The sequence below is a fragment of the Macrotis lagotis genome, chromosome 5 (assembly GCF_037893015.1).
Source record: "Macrotis lagotis isolate mMagLag1 chromosome 5, bilby.v1.9.chrom.fasta, whole genome shotgun sequence".
NCBI classification, from domain to species: domain Eukaryota; kingdom Metazoa; phylum Chordata; class Mammalia; order Peramelemorphia; family Peramelidae; genus Macrotis; species Macrotis lagotis.
Window position 1 is genome coordinate 255,635,429 of NC_133662.1, and position 13,386 is coordinate 255,648,814.

The following is a 13,386-nucleotide window of genomic DNA, read 5'->3' on the forward strand; positions in this document are numbered from 1 at the left end:
GCAGATAGGAGACAGATAGAGAGACACCACCCAGTTAAAAATGATTGAGGCACGACCAAAGCACAAAGAAACTGGTGGAACCCCCTAATTTTTAGTCACTGGGAGGAAACAAAACTCCCAAGCTGAGAAGTCCTGGAGAAGGTGCTTCTGAATGCTTCTGAAATGAAGCCCTGGCCTGCTGGGAAGGTGGGCAGGGGTCTGAGCAGGCAGGGGAAGGAAGTGAAGGTATTCTGTGTCCTTGCCTACAGATAGAGAGACAAAGAATCCAGGCAGCATCACACTGAGACAGCCAGTCATCATGTGGCTAGCCAGGCGCCCCCGTCCCCAGGCCTGCCAGACTCTCTGATGGAGCAGTGTGACCACCCAAACTGGAGGACTGATCCAGGAGAGGACAGTCAGTTTGGGGCAGGGAATGCAGAGGCTGTGGCTGGAGGAATTATGAGACACCAGAGTGACACAGGTGAAGAAGTGCCCCCATGCTGCCTGAGCACATTGGTGTGGGGGAACTGGCAGGGCAGTCATGACCACTGACTTTCCTGAAGGAAGATACGACCTCAACATCTGCCATAGGGCTGCATTGGTTGGAGGCCTGAGTCCAAATCCTAGCGCAGACCCTTAAAAAATCTCTGGGACTCAGTTTCCTCATTTGTAAACGGAGGAGAATGATGGTTGTACTATTCCTACCTCACCAGGAGGGCATGAAGACAAATGAGAAAATGTTTGTAAAGCTATAGATCATCTTGAGGATCAAGGTTCACAGGTTTAGAACTAGTGGAGATCTCGTAGGTTGTTTCATCTAATGGCTTTATTTCTCAGACAAGGAAACTGAGGTCTGGGGAGATTAAGAGCTTTCCCAGGTTTTCTCTCTTTCCAGTCCAGTGTTCTTCATTTTGAGACCCAGGTCTTCTGTCTACATGAGGCCCTGCATAGATTGCTCATGGGTCAATGCTATTTCTGTTAAGGCCACTCTGGATGCGTTTTTGTGTGTACTGATTTGGGGAATCTCCAAAGCCTTAGGGAGAAGTTTCAAAAAAGCTATTAGGGTTGCATTTGTCCTCCCTCCCTTCTTTTCTTCCTTCCTTTCTTCTACTCTTCCTTTCTTCCTTCTTCCCTCCTTCCCTCCCTTCCTTCCATCTTCCTTCCCTCTGTCCCTTCCCTTCTTTCTCTCTTCCTTCCTTCCATCCCTTCCTCCTTCCCTTCCCTCCTTTCTTCCTTCCATCCTTCCTCCTTTCCTCCCTCCCTTCCCTCCTTTCTCTCTTCCTTCCATCCCTTCCTCCTTTCCTCCCTTCCCTCTTTTCTCTCTTCCTTCCTTCCCTCTCTTCCTCTTTTTCTTCCTTCCCTTGGATACTCTTCAGGCCCCTCTGACAGCCAGCAGTCTTATCACAGCCCTAGCCTGAATGGGGGAACCCATTCCTTGTGATTAGGCACACACCTCATTAGACAGCCTTTGAAAATGAATACTGCCTTTAGGTTGGACTGCAAAGTCTGTTCCAGCTTGTGCAACCGCCTGGTGAAATGAAGCTATTTTGGAGCTGATTTCCTAACTCCATGGTGTCTCTTGGTAAGATTCAAATGATCAAACTGAACATCAACAAGGAAAGATGAAAGGGGAAGTTGGGGAGGGGAGGTGGGGGCCCTTCAATGACTGAACACATTAGGGAAGATCACAAAATTAACTTTCAATTTTTAAGAGAGATAAGCTATACTATCTTAGAAAAACTATTCTTGTAACTCTAAAGGGAAAAATCACTAAGACGAGCTACGTGTCTTAAACCTAATATAAAAGAATAATGATTCGTCAATTTGGAAGCTGCCACATTGACAGCCCGATGAGGAAGGAGCTGGAAGATGCCGATGCCAGTTGGTGAAGGCTTGCTATTTTCATTAAGGTTGGCTAAACAATTTTACAGCAAAGTTTTCAACTTGAGTCAAACAGTTGCTTCAAGGAGCCTCCAAACAATTGCCTTTATAATGCATTCAACTGAAATCTGTATTTGTCAAGTCGAAGGGCACCACCCCATGACAGTGCTTTTGGGAAATGGAAGTTGCTGCTAAGACAAGTCAGTCAACTGCAGTGTTATTAATGATTTCATTCAATAAATCACTCAATTAAAATTTACTGGGCACCCACAAGGTTCCTGGCAGACCTAGGTGCTATGAGATGAGCGAACAGAACAGAGAAGACACAGGCCTTGCCCCCAGGGGATGAGCCGTCAAGCAGAAACAGGAGAGACTGGCAGCAGGCACCAAGATGGTGAAATATGGACGCAGCAAGGCCGAGAGAACACCAGGAACGAGTCTCAGAAAGTGGAGAGCCAAACCGGGGGGTGTGGATGCGGGCCATCAGTCCACCAGTGCAGACCAAGGCCCTGCCAAGAAAGTTGATGCCATCTCAGGGGCCGTTAAGAAAGGTACAGTGTCACTGAGTGTTGCTATTATGAGGGATGTGAGAGGTTGGCCAGAGGGGGCCAGGGTCAGCCCGAGTCTGCTGAAGAGTGTTCCGTTCTATGCACCACACTTGAGGAAGGCTACTTGCAAAGCAGTATATAGTCAGGAAGATGTTTCCTAGGCTGGTGGGGATGGAGGATCCTGGAGACCGTGGACTAGAGCACAAAGACCAGATAAAGGAATTGGGGACATCTTTAGCTTGATTGGGCTGTGACTACACTGCAGTCTTCAAATTCTTCAATGTTGAGTTATACTTGGACAAAAAGGGCATCAGGAGGAGAAATGGGCAGAATTTGAAAGAAGTGGGTTTCAAAAGAATACTTTCTATCAAAGAAGACTTTCCCACAATGGGCTGCTACTTCCTGGAGTCTTCATACAAGGAAGGCAAGTTGTAGAGGGGATGACACCACACCATCCAGGAAGCCCCTTGGGAGAACTGATGATTCTGGGATGGGGAGAAACAAGTTGTTCTGGAATGGGGATCAGTTGGGTGAAAACAAGAACCAAACCACAACGTGGTAGATGGGAGAGGAAAGAGATGGGTGGGCTTCCCTCCTTACAGACGGTTTTCTTAGTGAATGAAAACAAATGTTATCCATGCAAATGTTTTTCCTTTTTTGCTGATACAATTGGTTTTTATATCAGCTATATTTTCAGGTTACAGTATTCTTTTCTCCTCTTTGTCTCTCCCCAGTCTACTCTTACAATAGAGAATAAAGGGGGGGGGGGGACCTAGTTCAGCAAAACTAACCATTTCATCAAATGAGTCAGATTACATGTGGACTTATTCACCTATTATCTTGTTTTTGTTTTTTTAGGTTTTTGCAAGGCAAATGGGGTTAAGTGGCTTGCCCAATGCCACACAGCTAGGTAATTATTAAGTGTCTGAGACCGGATTTGAACCCAGGTACTCCTGACTCCAAGGCTGGTGCTTTATCCACTATGCCACCTAGCCACCCCCACCTATTATCTTGATTGACTTCTCCCCCCAAGTTCCTTTAGAAGGGAATAAAGATGCAGGAGAGTAAATGATGACCCAACCAGAGAGTAATCAGAATTTGATATTTTTCTCTCTACTGCTTACCATTTGGGGAATAGCTGTGAGGGACTAGGTAGTAGACTAAGAAGTCAAGAGACCGAGATTCTCATCTGGGCTCTATGAATCCTGCCCACTTGGACAAGGCTCAATTAATCTGGGCCTCAGTTTCCTTATCTATAAAATGTTTGACCACTGATGATTCCCTTCCACTCTGACATTCTTACACTTACAAGATGACTTGTAGGCATGGTTGCACTGGACAAACTGTAAATATTTTCCAGGAGCATTCCCCATAAAGAAATAAGATTCCCACCATTCTGGCTGACATGCCAAGAAATGACACATGCCCCTCCCCCCAAGGCAATTCTAAAGAACCAGCTCCATTCAACCCAGAAGCAGCTATCTTGAGGTGGACACAATCACTAGAAATGAATTACAACTTAGCAGGAATATCAGTTTTCTGTCTTTTGATCGGTTTAACCTTTGTTACCAAGCAACTATGATCCTGACCAGTAGCCTGCTCTGAAGCCCACTGCTCTGACTGTGGCCTGGCCAGACAAGTTCTGTATTTCCAGTACAATGGAAAGCCCTTCACTCTGCTCTATCATCTGGCAGAGATGCTTAATGATAGGTGTCAAAATGACAGCAGGACCCACAGAGGCTATTACGGTCTCTGTTCTAGAAACACCCAATGGAAGGAAGCCAGCTGGGGTTGGCAAAACACTTCGAAGCATTGTTTTAGAGTCTGTTGACAAGCTGGTAATTCTGGCAAGAGAGGATACTTTCTTAAATGATTAATTCAACCAACAATTTTAATCATTGGTGTAATGCACTGTCCTTGGGGAGAGAGGTGGTGGTGGGGTACTTTCTGTATTTAGGATCACAGGATCACAGACATGGATCCAGAAAGAACCTTAGAGCTACCTCTGATCCAACCCTCTCATTCCCTCACTTGGCAGAAGAGGAAATTGAGGGCCAGAGAGGTAACTTGAGCATGAACAAGAATGTTGGCACCATACAATCCCCCTTTTATATTTGAAGAAACTGAGAAACAGGGAGAAGTGACTTGCCCAAGGATGTAGAGGTAATGAGATGCAGGATCCAAGCTGGAGTCCAAACCCACTGGTACCATGGTGCCTTCCTTACATCACCTCAGCGATGTACCCAGTAGATCAACATATAATATCACCATTCAATGGACAAGGAACCTGAGCCTCTGAAAGGCTGCCTGAAGTGTCATATAATATGGCAAAGTCTAGGCTTGAACTTGGGGCTTCTGAGGCCAGATTCAGTATTCTTTACTTTCATACCAAAGTGAGGATGACTGCTAAGGGAACAAATCAATCAATCAACAAACATTTTTTAGGCACCTACTATGTGCAGCTCTAAACGAGGCAAATGATAGCTCTGCCCTCAAAGAGCTTCGACTCTGAGAGACAATGTGCAAACAAATATATAAATAATCTATATACAGGATAAAGAGGAAATAATTGAGGAAAGGCATTGGAATTAAGAAGGATTGGGAAGATTGAAGGTAGGATTTTAGTTGGAACATAAAGGAAGCCAAAAAGGTCAGTTGTGTGGAAGAGAGTCTATAGTTTATGGGACAAACTTGAGGCCATTGTTCTTGGAGGAGGGAGTGAGGTATAAGAAGACTGGAGTGGTAGAAGGGGGCCTGGTTATGAGGGGAATTTCCTGTTTGATCCTGAAGACAACAGGGTTAAAAAAAAACCTTCATTTTAATGGCCTCATCTGATCACAGTCTTCCTCAGTCACCGGCTAGTCCAATTCCTTATTATTATTATTATTTTTTTAGATTTTGCAAGGCAATGGGGTTAAGTGGCTTGCCCAAGGCCACACGGCTAGGTCATTATTAAGTGTCTGAGGTCACATTCGAACCCAGGTACTCCTGACTCCAGGGCCGGTGCTCTATTCACTGTGCCACCTAGCCGCCCACCAATTCCTTATTTTACAGTTGAGGAAAGCACAGGGCAGTGGGAGTGAACAGATATGGGATCTGGGTTCAAATCATTCCTTAGACACTTACACCTGTGAGACACTAGGCAAGTCATTTACTAGTTTATGCCTCAGTTTCTAAAACCAGGCTGTTGAACCCAGTTCTCAATCTAAGGAGCCTGGGAATGAAGTGACCTCAAAGAAGTCTGGAAGTCTTCCCTCTATTCTAACACCCTCATCCTACAGGAAGAAAACTGAGGCCAGAAGGTGCTGCTCCTTTCCCACAGCTCTTGCCATTGTACCACACTGCCTCCATTTGAGTATTGATTACTCAAGACATACAGGGCTGGGCAATGGAAGCATAGAGAGGAAACATGGCAGAATGAGGAGTGTCTAGGAAAGGTCAAAGGACATGGGGGAAGAAGGAAGGGAGGAGCTCTGGGTGGGTCCCCCAGGATCCACTGGTCACCTGAGATCGCTTCTCCTGGAATCTGATCCTCAGCAGCCTCCTGGAGTGTATTCTTTCCCAAAGCCTGCCTTCCTGTCCAGGCATCAGCACCTGGTTCCAATGTACCTAGCCAGGGTACCCACTGACAGTTCCACCCCCCCCCCCCAGTTTCCTCCATTAGATGGGAAGCTCCCCGAGGGCAGGGACTGGCTTTCTTTTTCTTATTTGTACCTCTAGCACTCAACACACTGACATGATGCTTAAAGACATTTCATATGAATTGAAAAGCACAAGGCATGGTAGAGATAACTAGTGTTAGAGCTGGAAAGTCACAGGTTCATGTCTTGCTCCTGCTACCCACTGGCAGCTTGGCTATGCAGAAAAGGGGCCCATACACAGAAGGGGCGGGGTTCTTCTTTGGGAGATTCCCAAACCAATGGAATTCCATAATCAATTCATCAATTAGAATAACAATCATATCAGAGGACGAAGATACATCCTCCCATTTCATCCACCTGGGAACAGAACATCAAATGTGGGAAATAACAGGAGAGCTTATGGCCGACTCCTTTCTGGCTCAACCTCAAAGAAAGAGGTGAAAACAAGGTGAACTTACTCTCTCTGAGCCTCTGTTTCTTTATCTGTAAAATGAATGGGGAACTCCCAAGTTCCATTTGACTCTAAGTCTGTGGCTTATGAGAAAACTAATTAGACAACAGCTTCTCTTAACAAAATGAAAATATTTTAATGCAGGTACTGGTCATGTCAGAACATTTTCTCTATATAGACTTTTGAATTCTCCCCCCCTTCCCTTTTCACCAAATAAAAAGGAAAAAAAAAGCTAATCCTTCCATAAAATTGCCCTCAATACTGAAATAAAACACAGAGGTTAATACCACCACTATAAATGTTATCTTAAAAGTGCAGTAATGAATGAAATTGTACGTACTTTTTCAGAGCAAATGTCAACAGTATTCCAAAGGCCTCTTGTTTTTCATTTTCAGAGCTTAACTACTCCATCAGTAGCTGACATTCAACATTAGTATAAATTCACTTATTTTCAAAAGTCCCTAATAACCGCATATACTGTTTGCTCAGCCAAACTATTTATTATTAAAATTTCGTTCTCTCACCTTTTTATGAGCTGACAAAACAGCTGCCACCGATCTATTAACCTTGGATGTATTTACCCTCAGCTCCAACTTCAAGGCAGGAGATAATTTGAGCTTGGCTTACAGTGTGGAGTTCTTTCAATCAGACCCACACAGATTATTCTGGAGAATTCTCTGGGTTAACACATAATCTTTATCCATGGTCAAGGTTGATAGGACTGGAAATATAGTCATCTTAAAAGCTGGGCACTGACTTGGATACTTGGGCTATGTGATCCTCAACTATGGTTCATGGAAATCTGGCCCTTCCCATGAGACAGACTGCTGATTTGTTAGTACAAAGTATATCTTCGGGGCAGAGAGGAACATATGAAGGCCATGTTTGTGGGATCACCAAATCCCACACCAAATTTGGAAGTCAATAACCTCAACATCAGAGAAGAGAGATCTCCTGGGATTAAAAAGAGAGGTCTCGAAGGTAGCAGCTTGAACCTTTCTTGGGTCCTGGCCCCACAGGGCCATTTGGTGAAGCTGATGGCTCCTTATAATTTTTACATGCACTTAATAAAATATGAGACTACAAAGGAAGCCAATGACACTGAAATAGTTCTCTCTCTCTCTCTCTCTCTCTCTCTCTCTCATAAAAAGCCATTACAGCATATTTAATAAAAATGAATAGCAATAGTAGACACAAATCTCTGCCATCAAATTTAACAGCCATGTAAATAATTTTTACCTGTCCTCTATTAGTTGGTTCAATTCAGTTTCTACTATTCTGGCACTCTTTGTCCAAGAAAGTATGGCAAAGTATGGGGAGAAGCAATTAATCCAGGCAAAAAGCATTTATTAAGAACCTTCTTACATAACAGGCATCAAGGATACAACTGAAGTGAAAGAGTCCCTGCCCTCAAGGTTGGCAGGGAGGATAGCTTCGGCAAAGACATGGCGATGGGAGATAAGAGATTCCTTCAATGGAAGAGGAAAGGAGTCTGAACTCAAAGATGGAAGATGAAGGAGTATTATTCCTTCAGCCATTTTGGCAGCAATTCCTGGGGTAGCGGAAGCAAGGCTAGATGCAGGAAGGTTAGATGACTTTCCAGAGAGGAGAATACAGGACTGTGGGAGCATGCAAGTGTCTACAAGATGCAGGAAGGTTAGATGACTTTCCAGAGAGGAGAATACGGGACTACAATTGGGAGCATGCAAGTATCTACAACCCATGTGTGTGTGTGTGGGGGGGGGGGGGGGGGCAGGAGGTTATACTTTTTTTTTCCTCTTTTTTTGGTTTTTGCAAGGCAATGGGTTAAGTGACTTGCCTAAGGTCACACAGCTAGGTAATAATTAAGTGCCTGAGGCCGGATTTGAACTCAGGTACTCCTGACTCCACTGCGCCACCTAGCTGCCCCGGGAGGTTATACTTTTCAAAACCCAATGTGATTTTCCCAATCCCTTTTATGGTTGTTGTATCTCCAATTCATCAATCTATTTCCTTCTTTTTTTGATGAAAGTGTTTACAGATATACATTTTCTTTTAACATTCCCATCCCTGCTGTAGAATATAGAAGTGTGATGTATGGCTATCTGGATGTCTAAGTATATGCATACACATACGCACATATATAAATATATTTGTTCTATGTTGGCACCCTGTTAGCAGCTCTGTTAGGAGCAATCAGACTCTCAGAGCTGAAAGAGACCAACATCATGTCATTTTATGGTCTAATAGTTAAGGCCTTAGGTTCTCATCCCTATCTAGGTTACCTGCTACTAAAGTCTGACCTTAGGCGAATCACTTAACATCCTCAAATACAATCTTCTCAGCTACTTTGGATCAAAACTTTCTCATTTCAACTTTATTACTTCTAACCCCTTCCAACCTAATTCAATTAATCTCTGGATTCTCCATTTATAATGTTCTCTGACTTCCTTTACATTTCGAACGACATCAATCTCAATTGAGGCCATTGGACAAAAGCAAAAAACCAATGAACTGGTCGTATCCTCAGAAGTCTGTAATCTTGATGCCAGATTGATTTCCCTTCAGTAAAACGCTAATCAACTCACTTTCCTGCTACAAAAAAATCCTTGATGGTTCCTTAGTACTCCCCAGAGAAAGAACAGACCTCTCCATCTGGTATCCCACAGTCCAAGAGCAGATCTTGACCTATCCTTCCAGCATAACCATCCACATCTCTCACACTCTGGCCCAGCTGGTCAAATTGCTTCTCTCTCCTCCAATTATCAGCTTATCAAGAGTTTTACTGATTTGAGGGGAGCCAGCTTGAAGGTCACCTGCTCCATGAAGTCTATTTCAAGTCTTTCAATGGGACGCTTCTTTTGTACCCTTCTTACTGCACCTCACACATTTTGTTATGGGACAGTTTTTGTCCACTGTGTTTGATTCACATGCCAGCAGAGAGCCTAATACACAGGAATAGCATAGTGAACATTCGGTAAATGCAACTGAATCACAAAGGTGAAAAACAGATTCAGCTGATACATTTTAACTTTGGGCCTTACTGAATTTTCAAGGGGAATGTTTAAAGAGCTCTCAGACAGGAGATAGAATCCTTCAACACCCACAAAGGCTCCTGAAACAAATGCAAGGAGGTGGCTTAGAAACTTAATAGCCGGATAAAGTAAGATTTCAGTTTGGCAAAAACAATTACCTTTTCCCCCATGGGAGACTCACATCTGAAAAGAATTTATCTGTTTAGCAAAATGGTGTTTGGATATAGAAGAAGTCATTAATTTGTTTTAGTAGCTGAAATATTTGTCATCTAGGAAGCTCTCCCAATCCCAGTAAAACACGGAAAGTGGGGGGAGAGGTGGAGTCAGAGGGTCTATTATTTCTCCTAACCATGTTGGTATGTTAGGAACATGGCATCCTTGGTAGCAAGGGTGAAAAGTTGAAAAGCTGCCGTTACGTTTGTAAAATAAAGGTGACTTCAAAATGAATGTCTTCAAATTATTCAAAGCACCCAGGATTTCCTACAGCTCCATTCTTCTTGTCAATCTCGAGCCATTACAGGTACATGAACTTCCCTAAAAAAAGCATAATGGTAATGGGGGAGAAGCCTAAATTGTATAAACTAAAGAAATGTAGTTTTGTAATTTTCAAACATCCCCAGAAAATGGAACTAACTATTTCAGAGAAGACTCCCTGCTGGGCAGACCCCCCTATAATGAATAGAGAGGGCTCATTTAGAAAGAGAATTCATCGCTATTTAAACCAGTAATGCACTACAGGTCTTAAAAACTGGATTCTCATGAGGAGGTCAAAGATAGTTCTTCCAACCTCACTGCCAACTATTGATCTATCTGATCAATAAACCTTTCCCTGTAGAGTGGAAAACTTCTCTAAGTAGAAATACCACAAAATGATAATTTTGTGAATTTTCATTTAATGAGATTTTCCTGAATATCTATGACTTTGTGTTATTCCTCCAGTTCCATGGTATCTATGAGACAATGTAGTGGAACAGTTAGTGGCAGCCTAGGAGTCAAGAAGAACTGGGCATGGATCCTCCCTGAGTCAGTCTGGAATCTAAGTTTACTTCTTTGAGGTTCAGTTTCTTCATGTGCAAAATGGGAGAGGGAAGGAGACTGACTTGGTGATCCTTATGGTCTCCTCCAGCTTGAAACCTTTAATCCTTATGGAGCCTCTCTGAGACTCATTTTCCTCATCTGTAAAATGAAGGGGTTGGACCAGATGATCTGCGAGTTCCTCCATCTCTGAATCTTATAAAATCTTATATGAACTCCCTTGGCCTCAGTTTCCTCTTCTGTAAAATGAAGTAGTTCAACTAGATGACTTCTAAGATCCTTCTGCTCCAAACCAGCCATGCCTCAGTTTCCTCATAAGAGAAGTTTGGATTCAGTGGCTTCAGATATCCCCTTCTGTCTAAATCTAGGCTCTTTGGTGTAATTCCTAGATGGTGGAGATGGAGAACTTCAGATCAAGAAAGATCCAATTGCCTGCTCTATTATGTAGTAATATAGGGACACTCAAAATGGGGGGAGACAAAGTCAAGGGGTGTGTGTGTGTGTGTGTGTGTGTGTGTGTGTGTGTGTGTGTATCTCTAGTAATATTTATTTATAACTGTGACTCTGGTCTGAGCAGGTGGATGGCAGTCTTGGCAGCCCATATTAACACCTCCCTGGACCATGGGTACCACATGGTTGGCTGGAGGGACATCATCTATTTACTGAGGCGATCGAATGGTTGACAAAAGAAAAAATGGAACAGATGGAATCGTAGAGCAAGAAGGAACTCTGGAGCTCTTGGGGAGCCCAAGTCTCTTTTTTGTGTTTTTAATCAGGTAAGGAAGCTGGGACTCAGAGAAGTGATGACCAGTGACTTACTTGGCCAAGGTCAGATGGCAAACCCTGTGAGCAACTAATCTGGCACTGTCCTCTCCACTCAGACGCCCCGCCTATTAACTGGGCTGAATCAATGAATTTCATTCCATGGTGAATTTATCTCATCAGGTTCTATTCCATTCAACAAATATTTATTGTCTTTACTAGGTGTAGGATATCACAGGCAACCAAGACTGGTCCGAGTCAAGCCCTCCTCTTAAGGAATCAGAATGATCCAATAGAGGGAAGAAGTATGGGGGTAGGAGGGGGATGGTAAAAGGTAAAGGTGAGTTCCAGGCAAAGTGTGTGGAGGAAAGAAATCTGAAGAGGGAGAGGGGGAAGAGATTGGGGGGGGGGGCATTCACAAGGAAAGATGGGGCATCTGAACTGGCCAGGGGGTTTGATAGAGATCAGATCTGGGGAGAAGGAGGGTCCATGAAGACGGAGTTGGTAAGACTAGAAGATATCAGAGGGAAAAATGAGAACAGGAGACAGAGATATGAGAGTCACAAAAGATTTCTGGTGAAAAGAGGGGCATCATTTCTCAGGCAGAATTACAACAGACATCCCCCTACAAAGAAGAGAATGGAAGGAGAAAAATCAATTAGGTAGGAAGCTATGAGAATACTTGCTGTGGGAGTAGAGGGGAGGGTTGGATGCAGATACTAATCACATTGTGGTAGTAAAACTTGGGAAGTGACTCCAAGTGTGAGATGAGAACATGTGCAAAAGGAGAGTAGAGAGAAGAGGGGAGGGAAGGGAAGGGGAGGGGAGGGGAAGAGAGGAGAGGAGAGGCAAATTAAAAAGGGAAGGTGAGCTCAATGTTAGCTATGTCAAGTGCAAGTTTCTGGCCCTTCACAAGAGACAGATGGGAATACGGGCCTGTCTATCCATTGACATTGGCTGAAATGAAGAAAGACAAATTCAATAGAATCTCCAAGTTTTCATTAATCTTTCTCTATGCCCATCATTTCTAGGATAATGAGAACAATAATTGTCTTAATTGTTCCTCACAACCAAAACAACTGGCCACTTATTTAGCAGATTCTTCCTTTTTGCCTTTTCATTTTTAAAGCCATCTAGCCCCAAGGTATCCAAATCTGCTGGGGAGCATGGCTTGCCCAAGGTCCTAGTCTCCCAGGCTGAGTCTTCAGTCGATCCTGTCCATGGCTTGCTTGGTCATATTTGTTGATATGTCTCCTCCATCAGACTGGTAGCTCCTGGAGGACAGGTCTGGTTTCTGTCTTTCTGGTTCACCCTAGGAGCTTCATGAATGCTTGCTGACTCCATGGGAGATGTTGGTTCTTGGCTGCCTCCTAATATCTGAATGAACTTAGCTCTCTAAAGGAATCTCATGTGATTCTTGAGGCACAAGGATCAGTTGGGTAATGAGGATCACACAGACTAGGTTCAAATAAATAATATTTCTAAAGTGCTCAGCACAGTGGCTCCTATGCAGTTGGTGCTTAATAATTGCTGGGTCCTTCCCCACTCCCTCACAGAATTGGAATCCTTTTGTTTGTTCAAAGACTCAGAGAGTGGCTGGTTTACAAGTGGACAAAGCCCTAATTGTTTCTGGGCCATCATCTAAGGGAAAACATCTCCCTTCTCTGGTTCAGTGGGACCCAAGGGGGCTTCACTCCTTGCTCGGGAGCCTGCCTCCTGGTCACTAGGGCCGACCTGGGGGGCAGGAAAATCTTTCCAGAAAGATTGAGGTCATTTCGTCACATACCCTGAGTCTTCCAAGAGAAACCGACCTAAACAACTGGCCGCCTACTTAGCAAAACCATGAGGCTCTAAGTCCATTTGTTCTGGCCCTCCTCATTTTCAAACCCAGATGAGCAGATGAGATTTGGCCTGCTCAGATAGTCTACCCCAGCTCAATGATTTCAAGGGTTTCTCCATGACAAACAAGTGTTCGGATGTAAAAGATGGTGATCAATTGCACACCTGTGTCACGAAAAAAAAGATGACTGGGCTGGTGAAAGCCATCATGGAGGCCTGTCCTTTCCCTGAACATG

The 13,386-nt window shown here is 43.9% G+C and overlaps 1 protein-coding gene across 3 annotated transcripts in view; it reads right to left on the reverse strand.

Annotated features, from left to right (window-relative positions):
- Positions 1-13,386, reverse strand: part of CUX1 (cut like homeobox 1) — a 407,456-nt gene that overhangs the window by 129,084 nt on the left and 264,986 nt on the right. The gene's annotated exons all lie outside the window — the stretch shown is intronic.